This window comes from Podarcis vaucheri, assembly GCF_965113315.1.
Source record: "Podarcis vaucheri genome assembly, chromosome: 4".
NCBI lineage: Eukaryota > Metazoa > Chordata > Lepidosauria > Squamata > Lacertidae > Podarcis > Podarcis vaucheri.
Window position 1 is genome coordinate 5,919,545 of NC_138762.1, and position 15,840 is coordinate 5,935,384.

At 48.3% G+C, this 15,840-nt stretch overlaps 1 protein-coding gene across 1 annotated transcript in view; it reads left to right on the top strand.

Moving 5' to 3' along the window:
* Positions 1-15,840, top strand: part of ARAP1 (ArfGAP with RhoGAP domain, ankyrin repeat and PH domain 1) — a 134,911-nt gene that overhangs the window by 42,463 nt on the left and 76,608 nt on the right. The gene's annotated exons all lie outside the window — the stretch shown is intronic.

Here is a 15,840-nt window from a genome sequence, read left to right on the forward strand (position 1 = left end):
ATCACAGAAAAGGCAGTCTACAGCAGAAATCTGAGTGCTTTATTTACCTCCTGTCTGCCAAGTTACCTGTTTAATGGTCACTTGATTGGATACCCTGGGGAGCCTGGCCAGTCTTTTGTAATGATAAATACTTAGTTCTTGAGTCAGGTCAGGCTCACACCCTATTCATATATTAAATGTGCCCTTAAGACAGGATTTGTGAAGGAAAAGACAATGGGGAGGCTTTTCCATTTTCCTTTGACCTTGCAGAGCAAACATTTGGTCAGTTTGTTAGCCAAAATGGTTCCAGGGCTGTTTTCCTGTGCTGCTTCAGACATGCGGTTTATATATTTATGTACGTTTGCTTGGTACATTTATTATATATATAAGACCTTAATTATTTTATTTCACCACCATTGCGAGGTGCCTTCCTGGGGAATCCTTGGAGTTGCCTGTTTTCACGCAGAAATCTCACATCCTGTAGCTATTTTATCTGCGCAGTCAGAACGGATTTCAGGAACCAAAAAGTTGCATCGAAAAAGACGACTGGCCCCCAAATGGCAACTGGGCATTTTGTTTTGGCGACTGTAACCCAGGTTTAAGGGGCCATTTGGTACCTTGCCTTTATATCTGAATTTGTAACACTGAGTTGAACCTTCCCTGCAGGGCTTTTGTGGGGTTAAATAAGGAGGGAGAGAAGAACCATGCGGAAAGGCGGCGCAGCCTCCTGGGAAACAAAAAAACAGCAAAGGGTCTGGTGGCCTGATTATGATGGCATTGTCTGGGCAAGCAGGCTTTAAAAAGCGTTGAAGGCGAGTTTCTGCAACCTGGTGCCCTTTCAGGTGGTTGGACTACATCAGCCCCAGTTAACTTTCTCGCCCTGATGTGGCCACAGTGATCCATGCGACAGTCACCTCCAGGCTTGATGATTGTAACTCGCTCTACGCGGGGCTGCCCTTGAAGCTGACCCAGAAACTCCAGCGGGTGCAGAATGCCGTGGCGAGGCTCTTTGTCGCGGGATCACATTCATTCAGTGCTTTACCAGCTGCACTGGCTCCCAGTGGAGTACGGGGTCAGGTTTAAGGTGCTGGTTTTGACCTTTAAAGCCCTATGTGGCCTAGGACCCTCGTACCTACGGGATTGCTTCTCCTGGTCTGCCACATGGAGGACCTTAAGGTCCACAAATGACAACACTTTGGAGGTCCTAAGTCACAAGGCGGTTAGATTGGTCTCAACTAGGGCCAGGGCCTTTTCAGCACTGGCCCCGACTTGTGGAACGCTCTGTGTGAGAGACCAGGGCCCTGCAGGACTTGACATCTTGAACAGACGGAGCTGTTCTGCCTAGCCTTTGGTTTGGACTCAGTATGACCCTTATGTTTCCCTCCTCTTACGGCTTTGATCTATGGGCTACTTTTAAAATGAGGCTGCATTTTAAATTGTATTTTAACCCATATTTTAAATTGTTCCCCCCCCTTTTTTCCTTTTTTCCTCCTGTTATGTTTTTATTGTAATTTTACTGGTGTTAGCCGCCCTGAGCCCGGCTCTGGCCAGGGCGGGCGGGCTATAACTAAAATTTATTATTATTATTATTATTGGAGTTGGGGATGGGGCAAGGGGCTTTTAAGGACAGGCAGAAGAAAGGACTTCTTTGCACAGCGCGTGAGCTGTGGAACTCCCTGCCACAGGAGGCAGGGATGCCACCAACATGGGTGGCTTTGATAAAGGATTGGACAAATTGGAGGAGGAGAGGGCTGTCCATGGATCCTGGCCACAATGGCTCTGTTCTCCCTCCACGGTCAGAGGCAGAAATGCTTCCAAATGCCAATTTCCAGAAACCACAGGATACGACAGGGCTCTTCTGCTCGGATTCTGCGTTTGGGCTTCCCATGAGCACCAGGTTGGCCAGGTGAGGTGAAACTTGAATTCCTACCTGGACTGCCGTTTGCTTTCTGAGCTGCTGCTGTGGTTGTTGTTTAGTCGTTTCCGACTCTTCGTGACCCCATGGACCAGAGCACGCCAGGCCCTCCTGTCTTCCACTGCCTCCCGCAGTTTGGTCAAACTCATGCTGGTAGCTTCAAGAAAACTGCCCCACCATCTCGTCCTCTGCTGTCCCCTTCTCCTTGTGCCCTCCATCTTTCCCAACATCAGGGTCTTTTCCAGGGAGTCTTCTCTCCAATTCTTCGGCGATCAGCCTTCTTTGTGGTCCAGCTCTCACTTCCATACATCACTACTGGGAAAACCATGGCTTTTACTATACGGACCTTTGTTGGCAAGGTGATGTCTCTGCTTTTTAAGATGCTGTCTAGGTTTGTCATTGCTTTTCTCCCAAGGAGCAGGCGTCTTTTAATTTCGTGACTGCTGTCACCATCTGCAGTGATCATGGAGCCCAAGAAAGTAAAATCTCTCACTGTCTCCATTTCTTCCCCTTCTATTTGCCAGGAGGTGATGGGACCAGTGGCCATGATCTTCGTTTTTTTGATGTTGAGCTTCAGACCATACTTTGCGCTCTCCTTTTTCACCCTCATTAAAAGGTTCTTTAATTCCTCCTCACTTTCTGCCATCAAGGTTGTGTCATCTGCATATCTGAGGTTGTTGATATTTCTTCCGGCAATCTTAATTCCGGCTTGGGATTCATCCAGCCCAGCCTTTCGCATGATGAATTCTGCATATAAGTTAAATAAGCAGGGAGACAATTTCCCAAGCTTTCTGAGCTACAATCCTTCAAAAAATGTGTGGAAGAGATCTTAAAGAGCAATGAGCATTTCTGAACCGCCACCACTTTGTCCCAAAGAGCAGCAAATCAGCTCAGATGGGTAGAACAGAACTTCCTTTTTGAGGGCAAATAGCTGGTTCCCCAGAGTGAGGCTGTGACTATGCCGATTTTTGGGTGATGCTGCCACCTCGTGTTGAAATCAATTCAGCTGAGAACCCAGTGAGAGAAGTAAGTTAACAGGCACAGCGTCCTAGGAATGTCTCCTGTTCAAGTCCACATCGTAGAATCATGGAATTACCCCCTGAGGGTCATCCAGTCCAACCTGGAGAATAATAATAATAATAATAATAATAATAATAATAATAATAATAATAATAATTTATTTATACCCCACCAATCTGGCTGGACTTCCCCAGCCACTCTAGGCGGCTTCCAACAAAATATTAAAATACAGTAATCCATCAAACATTAAAAGCTTCCCAGAAAAGGGCTGCCTTCAGATGTCTTCTAAAAGTCTGGTAGTTGTTTATTTCCTTGACATCTGATGGGAGGGCATTCCACAGGGCAGGCGCCACCACCGAGAAGGCCCTGTGCCTGGTTCCGTGTAATCTCACTTCTCACAGGGAGGGACCGCCAGAAGGCCCTCGAAGCTGAACCTCAGTGTCCGAGCAGAACGAAGGCGGTGGAGATGCTACTTCAGGTATACTGGACCAACACTTTGAATTGTTCTTGGAAACGTACTGGGAGTCAGTGTAGGTCTGTAGAGACACTGTACATGAAAGCACTAGCAGGGCACTCACGGTGGTGGCCCCCACAGGTGGAACTCCCTGCCTGGGAAATTCCCACTTCTAGCCGTGTTCAGGCGCAGCTTGGAATCTCTCCTCTTTTGTTCAGGCCTTTGGGATGTGTGTGTGCATATACGAAGGGTGTCAGGGAGATATTATCTGCTGCCATTTTTGTAGATTTTTTAAAACGATGAAATGTATTGCTTTGTTGCTTGAGAGCCGGTGTGGTGTAGTGCTTATAGTGCTGGACTGGGACCTGAGAGACCAGGGTTCGAATCCCCCACTCGGCTATGAAGCTCCCTTGGTGACCTTGGCTTAGCCTACCTCACAGGGATGTTGTGGGGATCAGTTGAGGAGGGGGACAACCATGTTGTTGTTGTTTAGTTGTTTAGTCATGTCCGACTCTTCGTGACCCCCTGGACCAGAGCACACCAGGCACTCCTGTCTTCCACTGCCTCCTGCAGTTTAGTCAAACTCATGCTGGTAGCTTCGAGAACACTGTCCCACCATCTCGTCCTCTGTCGTCCCCTTCTCCTTGTGCCCTCCATCTTTCCCAACATCAGGGTCTTTCCCAGGGAGTCTTCTCGTTCTCATGAGGTGGCCAAAGTAGTGGAGCCTCAGCTTCACGATCTGTCCTTCTAGTGAGCACTCAGGGCTGATTTCCTTCGGAATGGATCGGTCTGATCTTCTTGCAGTCCATGGGACTCTCCAGAGTTTCCTCCAGCACCAGAATTCAAAAGCATCCATTCTTCGGCAATCAGCCTTCTTTATGGTCCAGCTCTCACTTCCATACATCACTACTGGGAAAACCAGAGCTTTACAGGGATGTAATTGCAGAATTGTTATGCCGTGGTTCGGCTCATTCCTCCTGGGCCGTGTCCAGAAGTGGGACAAGTCTAAACTGAATTCTGTCCTCTTAGGCAACGATCACAAGACGACCTGGCCGGTAGCCAGATTCTGCGCCCAGATTTGTAGGTACAGATCATCCTCTAGAATAAAATAGCTTACCAGGAGAATGCTGAAGTTGCCTTTTGGGGAGCCTCAGGGTCAATTTTTATGGTAGCCCAAATCTCATTTGTACGGGTGTATGTATATATCTCAATTTTAACTCATGAGCAATTGCTGCAATCTGCTCCGGTTGTATAATTTATCTTTATGAATGCTGTTTTTATTGCGTTATGTTATGTAAGCTGGTCTTTGACCGTAATAAATTATCTCATCCAACTATCTGCCCAGCTCTACCTCTGACACAGGTCCTGTGTGAGTGTCTGGAGATGGTTGTAGGAAGGATGGCAGCGTAGGCGAGTTGGTTTGGCCAATTGTGGTTCCAGACGGGCAGCGGCAGTTGGTGAGAGTGAAAGAGCTTTCCTTGGCAGACTGGAGTGAAGACTTGGACTTGCGAGTCGGTGAAGGTGGGGGGTGTCAGACGGAGCCGATCGGCAGACCTTAGCGATGTGGCCCCTTCTGGAACACGTCCGACAGATGGCGTCTCTGAATCGATTGAGGTTGAATCCTGACAAGACAGAAGTACTCTTTTTGTGGGATAGGGAGCGGGTGGGTATGGAGGACTCCCTGGTCCTGAATGGGGCAACTGTGCCCCTGAAGGACCAGGTGTGCAGCCTGGGAGTCATTTTGGACTCACAGCTGTCTATGGAGGCGCAGATCAATTCTGTGTCCAGGGCAGGTGTCTACCAGCTCCATCTGGTACGCAGGATGAGACCCTCCCTGCCCGCAGACTGTCTCGCCAGAGTGGTGCATGCTCTGGTTATCTCCCGATTCAGCCATTCTTTTGAGATGGTAAAGGACTTAGTTCTTGAATCGAAGGTCACACGCCCACCTTACCCATATACCAAATATGCCCTTAAAACAGGATCTGTAGATTTTTCTAAGTGAAAAGAACTGGGGAAAGTTTATCGAAGACATTTCCTACTGCAGAGGAAACACTTCGAGTCATTAGGAGAGACAAGATGGCTTTCGGGATTGGTGTGTGTGCTAAAATAAAGGACAGTTTTCTCAGGGTTTCTTTCCTGAACGCCCAAGGGTGAAGGAATGGTTTCCTGTGCAGTGTGTTCACCTTTAAAATGTCATAGCAATTACAAAGCAAAAGCCAGGCACTTTTAAACACAGGTTGCTTCTGTCCTGCAGCACTCTTGTTTCTGAGCAACGCAGATTGTCTTCTCTCTCTCTCTCTCTCTCTCTCTCTCTCTCTCTCTCTCTCTCTTTTGAGGCCAGACCCTTCAGAAGCTCCAGGGTCTGTGCAAAAAACAAAGGAGAATGAAAAGAAGTTTCTGCGAGAGGAGGAAGTCTGTCAGCCGTGGTGGATTCTGGGTGCTGTCGCTTTCTCTCTCCCACTTTCATATTCTCTCTCTTTAAAGCAGTCTGTCCGCTGTCTCTCTCTCTGCAATTTTCAGGAAGTCCTATCAGGAAGCGCTTTTGCCGAAAGCAACAAGAAAAAGTTTGCTCTGCAAAGGTTGTGGTCTCTTGGCTTTTCCAGTTCATCTGGAGGGGGGCTCCCTTCCTCTCTCTTTCTCTCTCTTTCTTTTTCTCTGGGGCAGCTCTCTAAAGGGGGACCTTTGAGACAAAAGGACAGAAAAGGGGCGCCCCCTTTTTCGCTGCTCGCTTGTGCCCCGTTGGGATTTGGGAGCCAGGCTGCCTGCCTGGGACTGCAGAGGTCTCCGCCTTCGCCGCCACTTCCCCCAGGTAACAGATCTGAAGACAAACTTGGACTTGTCTGCTTTTTGCAAAGCAAGGAGCTGAAAGGAAAGCAGCAAAGGAGAGACAGGACTTTAGCTTTGTGTGGGTCGATGCTGTTAACTCTGCCTCTTTAGCAGGCTGCCTGTCTGCCATTTTTCTGATTTACCGCTATTGATCTCACCTCCGGGCTGTTGAAAACTGCTCTGTGTCGACATATTTTGGAAGGAGACTTGGGGCTTTGGTGGGGTGGGTGGGGGAAAACATCGCCTTGTGTAGGGGAGAGAGAGAAATGTAACTTTCTTGATGTGGATTTATTTATTCTTTTAAGCTGCTTGGTTTCTCCCAGTTTGGGGCTTTGTTCCTGGAAGGTCTGAGGTTCTATGAGATTTATATGTGCGTAGAAGTTGGGAAACATTGTGGAAGCTTTGTGAAGAGTCGACCCCCAGGAGCCTCGCTGATGCTCCCAGATTGAGAGGGTGCTGGCAGAATCACAGAATTGTGGAATCAGGAGGGACCCCCAAAGATCATCATTCTAGACCAACCCCCTGCAGTGCAGGAATCTAAAGTTCCCCGTCAATCACTTATCAGGGTTATTGATTCTGGACTGGGATAGTTTCCCCTGTCATGATAAACATGGGTGAAAGATGACTAGGATTTTTTGGGGCTTTTCCGGCTGCTTAAAGGAATATTCAATAACAAATCAAATGGAAATGTATTTTATCAGCCTGGAGCCCTTCCAGCCAGCTGGGAGTTGTAGTCCAAAAACATCTGGCAGGAATCAGGTTAGTGGAGGCTGGGATAGAGTGTGTATGTTCTCCCCCACTCCAAAATTGGTTATCCCCATGTTAATCAGTTCAGTAGATTGATTAACTAACGTGCCGCCCCCTACTTAAAATTCGAATTATTACATAAAACAATATTGAATAGGTTGGAAATGCATATGTTGCAGTCTACACAGAAACACAGGGTGTTTTTTCCCCAAGGTTGGCTTTTCACGGTTAACATCAGGATTTCCCCCCGATTTTTATTGATAATTTGATTTTTATTGATCATTTTATTCTTTTATCTCTTTTGTAAAATGCTTCGAGGATTTTTTTTAACAGTCAAGCGGGGTAGAAATTTTATGAAATAAATAAATATGATTTATTCATATATATATATATAGAGAGAGAGCAGCAATAAATGAGAACATGCCTTTCGGATAAAAAATGTTTTTATACACACACACACAACACACACACATATAATTTCCAAAAATCATATAACATATTTTCTTATCTTATACAATGTTTTGGACTTCCATCAACTACAGTTGTATCTCTGAATGCGAACGGGATCCGTTCTGGAGCCCCGTTCGCATCCTGAAGTGAACGCAACCTGCGTCCGCGTGTCTGCGCATGCGCAGGTCGCAATTCACCGCTTCTGCGCATGCACATGATGTCATTTTGAGCATCTGCACATGCGCAAGCGACGAAACCCGGAAGTAACATGCTTCATCCCGAAGCTACTTCAGTATGACTGTACATCTGAAGATTTTTCAATCTTTATCACTTAATCTGCATTTCATTAATTTCACTATTACTTTTAATAGTCCTTCACTAATAATTTTCATCATAATTTTCTCTGCAATATTTCGCCTAATCCTCCTTACAAAACTTCTTGCAATCCTGCTAGCGTAATCTGTTGATTACAATTGCTTTTCAAATAATTCACGTATTTACTCCAGTCCGGATAAAAAATGTTTCTTAGACCTACCTCAAAACGGGCCAAGGAGAAGTTCAGCGGATCTCCCGAGAGATCTCCCTTTGTGGAGCCACCACTGAAAAGGCCTTTGCCGAAGATGGGGCAGAGAGCAGAACCCCAAGTGAAGATGCCTGGGTGCCAGGATGATGCCTGGCGTCTCCGCCACCTGGAGCTTGCATGCCTGGCTATCCTCAGATCAGGACTGTTTTCACACACTAGCAACGCATCCTGTCGAATTCTATCAGTTAGATTTTATCTGAACAATCAGAACGAATTTCAGGAAGCAAAAAGGTCGTACTGAAATATATGACTTTTGTGCCATCTGGCCCCAAAATGGCATCTGGGCATTCTGTTTTGGCGACCGTATCCCTGGTTTAGGGGACGTGGGTGGAGCTGTGGGTTAAACCACAGAGCCTAGGACTTGCTGATTAGAAGGTCGGCGGTTCGAATCCCCGCAACGGGATGAGCTCCCGTTGCTCGGTCCCTGCTCCTGCCAATCTAGCAGTTCGAAAGCACATCAAAGTGCAAGTAGATCGATAGGTACCGCTCCAGTGGGAAGGTAAACGGCGTTTCCGTGCACTGCTCTGGTTCGCCAAAAGCGGCGTAGTCATGCTGGCTACATGACCCGGAAGCTGTATGCCGGCTCCCTCGGCCAATAAAGCGAGATGAGCGCTGCAACCCCAGAGTCGGCCACGACTGGACCTAATGGTCAGGGGTCCCTTTACCTTTACCTAACCCTGGTTTAAGGAGCCATTTGGCACCCAGCTTATATATCCAAGTTTCTAACGGTCGACAAAGATTGTGAAACTTCACAAAGGCTGGCAACATCAACCCCACTGTGTTGGAATCCCTCATGGATGACTGCAGTGCCTGGAGACAGGTTGTGCATCCACAGCAGTGACCGGAGGAGGAATGACCGCTGGGAGGAGTGCAGAGAGACCAAACGCCCGGGTGTGTCTGCATCAGCGCAACTGGACACCTTCATCTGCCCCGGCTGCAACAAAACATGTCTCTCCCGTAACGGTCTCTACAGCAACAGCAGGCACTGCAACCTCCCGGCAGTTTGAGATCATCCCCAAAGGCGCATTCCTCCGCTGTCTCCCGAGAGGGGCGGCCGCCGCCTTGACCTCAACCACCACCTTTCCCCTTCTTCCGAGGCTTCTATCTCCTTTCTCCATGAGCCTAGGCAAGCCCTGAGTGGTTGATTCTTCGGTGGTGGTGGTGGTGGGGAAGTGGTGTGCGGTGGGTCAGGCATGGAAGGCGGAGAAGGAGGGCCGAGAGTGGCGGCAGCGAGGCTCAGGCAGCGTGATGCCTCCCTTCCCATTGGAGTAGCCCCAATCCCATTCCTACCTGCATGCAAGCAGGAAGGGGCGGGGATCTCTCAGCTGGGAAGGGAGGCTTTACGCTGCCTAAATGAGAGATCCCTGCCCCCTCCTGCTTGCACGCAAGCTCTGATAGGCCGCGTGAAGCCTCCCTTCATAGCTGAGAGATCCCCACCCCGCTTGCACGCAAGTAGGAGTTGGGAGGCTGTTCTGATAGGCAGCATGAAGCCTCCCTTCACAGCTGAGTTGCTGGGGTCAGGGAAGGTGGAGGCAGCCCGGAAGCTGCATCTTTGAGCCCCTGCAACACCATCACATGGGGACTTCCCAGCAGCTCCTGAAGCCAGCCAGAGCCAACTGCTCCGGGCTGGTGAGACTGCCGCCGCTGCATTTCCCGGGGACATTAGATGAAACCCGGGGACATTCCAGGGATGGAATTTGTCCGGGGACTTATTCGCGAATCTGGGGACTGACCCCGGGAAACGGGGACGTCAGGTAACCCTAGTGTAGGCAGCACCAAGCCGGAATTAATGCTGCATTTAATGCTTATGAGCCAGAAATTATCCTTTCCTGGCAAGGGAACAGGGATTTTTTTTTTTTTATCTGCAAGAAGCAGCCATTTAATTCAGTTGTGATTCCAGCGTTGCAGGGGGAGCGGCCGACTAGGTGCTTTTTGGTTGCCTTCTGCTTCTGCGATTCCACTTTAAACAAATGGCTTTCCTCTCTCCTTCTCCCCAAACGAATTATGAAGATTGCGGCCCACATTCTTAATTCGCCCAGTGCGGCCAGATTCCTAAATGCAGGGGGTTGGATTTGATGACCTTCGGGGGGCCCCTTCCAACTCTGCAATTCCACCAGCCTAGAAAGCAGCCTTGAGACACAAGGAGCTGGCTTGGGTTATTCCCGTCTCCATCTTCCCAGAACCTAATGACAGGGCTGTAAGGAAATAATTAACAGGATTCTGGCTCTTTTTTGCGGCCAGTGATGTCGGGAGACAAGGGAGTCCCTGTTCCTGCAGTTGAGGCGGGTGCTGAGTTTGGGGAGAGGGGAGTTTCTTTCAGCTCTTTCTCTCCATCTTGTGGTCTGCTTGGCCTCTCCGTCTCCTTTGCCCTCTCCGGCGTCTATATTTAGGGCTCTCTCAGACAGCGCTAATTTGGGTGCAGAGAGGGCAAGTCTTTTCCATGTGCATTTAGGAACAATGGAAGCACAGACGGGAGGTCACCAACTCTCTGACCCTCTGCATGTTTCCATGCCTGAATGCGTTGTGAAGTTTAATACACACCAAGATGCGTCTTTGGGTAGAGGCATTCCTAAAAATGGTTGTTTATTTCAGGTAGGAATCTCTTAAAGGTAAAGGGGCCCCTGACCATTAGGTCCAGTCATAGGCGCCGACTCCATGGGGCCTGAGGGGGCCCGAGCCCCCTCAAAAATTCGTTTGGCTCTGCCCCCCCAATAATCTCAGGCGCCCCTCCAGCAGAGCGCCACCGCCGCCCCTCCCCCAGCCCAAAATGCACAGAGTCGGGCTGCATGCCTCCTGCCCTCCCTCCTGAGCAAAAGCTCCACCCAATTTCCTTCGGAGCTGATTAATAGGCGCAGCACACTCTCCCCTATTCGCTCACGAGGAGGCGGCGCCACTTTATCTGCATATTCATGAGCTTATTTATTATTCATGAGCTTTCGCGGGCTCCCCCAATATTTTTTATAAGTCGGCGCCCCTGGGTCCAGTCACGGACGACTCTGGGGTTGCGGCGCTCATCTCGCTTTATTGGCCGAAGGAGCCGGCGTACAGCTTCTGGGTAATGTGGCCAGCATGACTAAGCCGCTTCTGGCGAACCAGAGCAGCGCATGGAAACGCCGCTTACCTTCCTGCTGGAGTGGTACCTATTTATCTACTTGCACTTTGACGTGCTTTCAAACTGTTAGGTTGGCAGGAGCAGGGACCGAGCAATGGGAGCTTACCCTGTTGTGGGGATTCGAACCCCCGACCTTCTGATGAGCAAGTCCTAGGCTCTGTGGTTTAACCCACAGCGCCACCCACGTCTTGAGTAATCTCTTACCATAGAATAAAAACATATCTGCAGTGTTAGAAACTCAGGTATATAAGCTAGACGCCAAATGGCTCCTTAAACCAGGGTTAAAAGTTGCTAGAACAGAATACCTAGTTGTCATTTTGGGGCCAGACAGCACAAAAGTTGTATACAGTCATACCTCGGGTTACAAACGCTACGGGTTGCACGTTTTCGGGTTGTGGACTGTGCTGAACCCGGAAGTACCGGAACGGGTTACTTCTGGGTTTCGGCGCATGCACAGAAGCGCAAAATGACGTCACACGCATGCGCAGAAGTGCTGAATTGTGTGATGCGCGTGTGCAGACGCCGCGCTTCAGGCTGCAAACACGGTGGGTTGCAAACGTGCCTCCCACATGGATCACATTCACAACCCGAGGTATGACTGTACAATTGTGCCTTGGATCTCGAACGCCTTGGCTCCTGAATAAATCGGCTCCCGAACGATCGAAACCCGGAAGTGAGCATTCCAGTTTTCGAACGCTTTTTGGAAGCTGAACGTCCGGCTGCAGGAGCCTCCTTCAGCCAATCAGAAGCCACACTTTGGTTTCCGAATGTTTTGGAAGTCGAAGGGACTTCCGGAACGGATTCCATTTGACTTCCAAGCTTCCAGGGTATTTCAGAATGACCTTTTTGGTTCCTGTAATTCGTTCCGATTGTTCAGATAAAATATAACAGATAGAATTCTACAGGATGTGTTGCTCGTGTGTGAAAACGGGCAAGATCCAAGTATCCCTGGGCATTCACCTCCAGGTGCTGGAGACGTCATGTGTCTGCCTGGTGCCTGCCTGGCACCTGGGCATTCTCCCTTGGTTGCAAGTGGCCCATAGCCAGGTGCAAAATGTGCTTGACTCCTGGCAGATTTTCTGCCTATATCCATTAAAATGCAAGGCTGTCGTCACACTGCTCCCATTGGAGGATTTGTGGGGCTGTATTACAATCCTGGATTTGCACAAAGTCAAGGGTCAGTAAGGGAGCTTGCATCAAACCAGTGACCATAGCATGGGCGTGAGAAGGGGGAGACACTGAAGGGGGGGGGAAAATTGTGGTTTAAAACAACAGTTTACTCAAAGTCTAGTGTCCCGATCAAGGGAAGTAATGATACCACTGTATTCCTCTGTGGCCAGACCCCATTTGGAATACTGGGTCCAATTCTGGGCACCACAATTTAAGAAGGATGTTGACAAGCTGGAACGTGTTCTGTCTTGAGCCCGGTCTTATTCAACATCTTTATCAACGACTTGGATGATGGACTCAAGGGCATCCTGATCAAATTTGCAGATGACACCAAACTGGGAGGGGTGGCTAACACCCCAGAGGACAGGATCACACGTCAAAACGACCTTGACAGATTAGAGAACTGGGCAAAAACAAACAAGATGAATTTTAACAGGGAGAAATGTAAAGTATTGCACTTGGGCAAAAAAAATGAGAGGCACAAATACAAGATGGGTGACACCTGGCTTGAGAGCAGTACATGTGAAAAGGATCTAGGAGTCTTGGTTGACCACAAACTTGACATGAGCCAACAGTGTGACGCGGCAGCTAAAAAAGCCAATGCAATTCTGGGCTGCATCAATAGGAGTATAGCATCTAGATCAAGGGAAGTAATAGTGCCACTGTATTCTGCTCTGGTCAGACCTCACCTGGAGTACTGTGTCCAGTTCTGGGCACCACAGTTCAAGAAGGACACTGACAAACTGGAACGTGTCCAGAGGAGGGCAACCAAAATGGTCAAAGGCCTGGAAACGATGCCTTATGAGGAACGGCTAAGGGAGCTGGGCATGTTTAGCCTGGAGAAGAGGAGGTTAAGGGGTGATATGATAGCCATGTTCAAATATATAAAAGGATGTCACATGGAGGAGGGAGAAAGGTTGTTTTCTGCTGCTCCAGAGAAGCGGACACGGAGCAATGGATCCAAACTACAAGAAAGAAGATTCCACCTAAACATTAGGAAGAACTTCCTGACAGTAAGAGCTGTTTGACAGTGGAATTTGCTGCCAAGGAGTGTGGTGGAGTCTCCTACTTTGGAGGTCTTTAAGCAGAGGCTTGACAACCATATGTCAGGAGTGCTCTGATGGTGTTTCCTGCTTGGCAGGGGGTTGGACTCAATGGCCCTTGTGGTCTCTTCCAACTCTATGATTCTATGATTCTATGATTCTCTGTGTGCAGAGGAAAGTGACCAAGATGACCAAGGGTCTGGAAAGGATGCCTGATGAGGAACAGTTGAAGGAGCTGAGTATGTTTAGCCTGGAAAGGGGGAAACTGAGAGGGGATATGAGAGCCATCTTCAGATATCTGAAGGGCTGTCACATGGAAGAGGGAGCAGGCGTGTTTTCTCCTCTGCGGACTCACACCCATGGCTTCGTTACAAGGAAGGAGATTCCAACTAAATATCAGGAAGAGCTTTCTGCCAGTCAGATGAACAGTCTCTCTCTCCTTCCTTTTGAGCAAAGCTTGGATGGTCATCTGTCATGGATGATCAGACTGAGATTCCGGGATTACGGGGGTTGGACTAGATGGCCTTTGGGGTTTCTTCCAACTCTGCAATCCTATGCTTTGACAGAAGTAAGTTCCCCTGGGTTGCTGGTGATCACTTTGCACAAAGTTGTAAGGGTGATCTCAAAGCTGGCTTAGTAGTCAGATAGCTTCTGTTACATCTCCCATTATTTTTTCAAGCTATGTACTTTGTCTGATTGATATTCTACAGCCTTTTAAATGTCTTTGTGGGAAGTGGGGGGAGGGTTATTGCTTTTATTTTATTTTAACAATCTACTTGTGTTTTTACCTTGTATGAAGCTCTTGTGACGAAAGGCCGAATATGAATCTAACAATACTTTGCAATATTAATTGAGCAGAAACCTCTAGATACGGACACAAGAAGGCCTCTCGCAGGCAGCCTCGCTGCAGCTCTTGCCCTCATTGTGTCTGGCTAATCGGCATTCATTTGGCATTGCCTTTGCGCCCCAAATGCATTTTGTTCCTCCCCCTACAAGATGGGGTGCTGATCCTCATTCCTGGCACACTTTTAGTGCTGCGTTGGCCAGACCCCTTTCCCCAGATGGTTGTGAAGGTAGCACAGAGCTTCTACCCAAAGTTGTTTTTTATTATTATTGATACAGCAAGAAAAGAAAAAAGGGAAAACACAAATACCGAATTCCACACAGCAATAACAATAGACACAGAATTTTCTTAACAAGACATAAATTGGTCTTAACACTAAAGACCCAATCTCCCGTCTATTCCATATTCCGATTTCATATAACTTATTGCCAATACACACTTTTATCGTCATTAAGCTTTTTCTTAATATATCTTAATTCTTATATCTGCTTTGCAACTGTTACTGAAGTTCCTCAAATGCCGCAACCGAGTTTAAACTACTGTATTTATAGTTCAAATATTCTTTGAAAACCTCCCATTTTGAAACAAATTCCTGTTTTGATTTATTCTTTATTTTTTTTCTGATAGACCGTCGAATTCTGCATATTCTGTCAGCTTTTGAACCCAATCTTGTATAGAGGGAATTTCATTACTCTTCTGTTTTGCCGCGATAAGAACTCTACCCAAAGTTTATTAGCTCGACGGTACCCTCTGGCCTGGCACACCTTTTCCATTCAGCCTCTCGGAGCAAGGATTACTGCCGCTTTGTTTCCCGCATGGATGGCTGACGCTCGTTTCTATAGAGACGGCAGCCCAGGGAGAGCTAGGCCCATTTGAATTTGCCCATGTAAGCTGCTGCTACTGCCCTCCCAGCTTGCCCAGAGGCTGGCTGTCCGGAAGCCAAGAACAGGGTGTCCGGTCCCCCCCAAATCCCATCAGTCTACAAGAGTGAACCCAGAGGTAACCCTAGAGCCTGGACGCCAGCCCTGTAAGGGGGGCTCTGTTGCAGCTTGGACTTGCCAGGACCCTTTAGCTGCGGTCTTGCATCCCAGGGGTTGGACTTGATGAGCTCTGGGGGTCCCTTCCAACTCTCCAGTTCTATGGATTCCTCTTTTGCTGTTTCTGATCTCCTCCGTTCTTTGCATTCAGGTCAGTTCCACTCTTTTAAAGTGTGTGTGTGTTATTTTCTTTTAAAGAAGCCTTTCTCAACCTGTGGGTCCCCAGATGTTGTTGGACTACAACTCCCATCACCCCTAGCTAGCAAGGCCACTCATTATTGAGGGGAAGTGCGAGGAACAGGTCTCGGTGTTTCGATTTCTGGGAATGGAGTTGAGAGATGACCTAACCTGGGGAGAGAACAGCAAAGACTTGATGAAGAGAGCACAGCAGAGGTTATATTTTCTGAGAATCCTCCGGAAAAACAATCTCTCAAAGGACCTGTTGATGGCATTTCACCATTGTACTGTGGAGAGTGTATTAACTTATGGTCTGTGTCTGTGGTTTGGGAGCTGCACGGTCAGGGGAAAAACAAGGCTGTCCAGGGTTGTAAAGACTGCGGAGAGAATAATTGGGCGCACTCTTCCCACCTTGGATCAAATCTATGCTTCCAGATGCCATAAGAAAGCTGCAGAGATAGCGCAGGATAGTGCGCACCCCAG